The 1,990-nt window shown below is 37.1% G+C and overlaps 1 protein-coding gene across 5 annotated transcripts in view; it reads left to right on the top strand.

The window, feature by feature from the left end:
* Positions 1 to 1,990, top strand: part of GRM1 (glutamate metabotropic receptor 1) — a 328,106-nt gene that overhangs the window by 281,023 nt on the left and 45,093 nt on the right. The window lies entirely within an intron of this gene.

Below are 1,990 nucleotides of genomic sequence, written 5' to 3'. Positions count from 1 at the left end.
ATGTTGTGTCTGCTCTCAAAAGTAGTGACGTAGATGAACTAATGGAGGAAAGATGACATTCAAAATGGAAGGTAATATTCATTCTTTTATTAAACTATATGTATTTATTTACAACATGGTTCTATGTTAGAGCCAGGGGTTAAAACACCACACACACACACACACACACACACTCTCTCTCTCTCTCTCTCTCTCTCTCTCTCTCTCTCTCTCTCTCTCCCCCTCTCCCTCTCCCTCTCCCTCTCTCCCTCTCTTTTCTTCCTATCTCTCACTTGCCCTCCTTAAAAAATATTCTCCACACAGCAGCCAGAATAATCCTTGTAAAAAGCAAGTCAAATGAAAAACAAATTTGATAACATGTCTTCTCTACTTGAAACCTCCCTCCAAAACAAATAAAGCAGACAGAGTAACGTGGACATCGGTGAGGACGTAGGAAGGGGCTGACACAGAGGATGCCTGTCTTTATCTGGCAGAATTTTGTAAGAAATTAATAGCAAAGTTAGGTTCAGAAACAAGGACTAAGTGAATGCCTGACTGAAGAGCTTGTATTTCAAAAGCGTTTAATAAGGCACCACTAAAATTCCTCACGTGGCCTAATTTTATTTTTGAAAAAAGATTCAGCTTAACACCCATTCATTGGCTGCTGACTGTATGTTCCTGGTCCATTTCTGTACCTTGATGACTATGATCTGAACACAGCGAAGGTGGGCCTGGTCCCTTCTCCTGAGGAGCCCGTAGGCCTGTCAGATGGTCTCAGCACCTGTGCGCATGTTCTCTAGAGTGAGAAGAGATCAGAGGCCTGTTACACGATTAGGAGACGGGGATCAGAATTCACATGGAAAGGTGTAAAATCTCAGCCTAGAGCATGGCTACCAGGTAGAAAAGGCAAATTCCATATTAAAGACTTTGTATGGCAAAAGTACACATACTTGGTAGCTGAATAAAGAAATAATTAAAATAAAACACCTTCATTTAAGCAGTTTCATTTTTAATTTTTTATTAAAGGTATCATCTAATCAGTTATTCACTCATTTATTCAGTCATCCAAAACTTAAATACTTTGTATATGCTAGCTATTCACAGGATCTGCCTTTATCAGTTTTTCTGCATAAATAAACTTGTTTAGCATCACCACCTTTTGAATTATTCTAATTAGTAGTATTAATTTTACAGTGAGAGAAAATATATTAAACTGAAGAGACATACAGTGCTTTATAATGTCTCTTACTGTACTCCTTATACTAATTAAGATTAAAAAAAAGAGGTGTTCATTTATTATTTCAATTTTTCTCATATCACTTAGAAAAATTTATCATTTAGAATGTAAATTCCCCATACTTGTTTTGTGAGTAGGTATGAATTTTTTCAAAAAGACTTAATTTGATTCTACTTCCTAAAGTTATTTGAAAGTGAAAGAAAAACCTTTTACATTTTCTAAAAATTGCTGTCATTTGATATTTTTTATGTAATTCTAAAATAGTGGTATAAATTTCAACCTATGTGAGAGAAGATCATTTTATTTTCGCAAAGGCTAGAATTTGTATGATCTTAGGGCATAGCAATATTTACAGTTTAATTTCTGACTATACATATGAGAACTTTTGGTTGGGTTAGGCAGAGACTTCTGCTTCTAGCTGTGGTGGGGTAACAGAGTCCAGACTTTGCCTTCTGCTGTAAACAACCAGAAAACTTAACACAATATATAAAATAACTGTGTTCAGACATTGGAAAACAGCACATGACCTTGATTCCAGGGAAGTGGAAGGAAGCAAACAAGGTGAACCCTAAAATCACTCCAGCTTTCTGCCTGGAGGCAGTTGCCTGGTGGTTGTTCAGTGAGAGAGAACACAAACAGAACTTGGCCATCTTGCTAATTTAAGATGACAGAAATCAGAGTTTAGGAGGACCAAGGCAGCTCGCATTTGCAGTGCAGAGTAAGGGAGAGGAAGTATCTATGCAGAAAGTGTCCCAGAAGTTAGGATGTGAGTTC

Source organism: Pteropus alecto, unplaced genomic scaffold (genome assembly GCF_000325575.1).
Source record: "Pteropus alecto unplaced genomic scaffold, ASM32557v1 scaffold185, whole genome shotgun sequence".
Lineage (NCBI taxonomy): Eukaryota > Metazoa > Chordata > Mammalia > Chiroptera > Pteropodidae > Pteropus > Pteropus alecto.
This window is presented reverse-complemented; position numbering and strand designations above follow the sequence as displayed.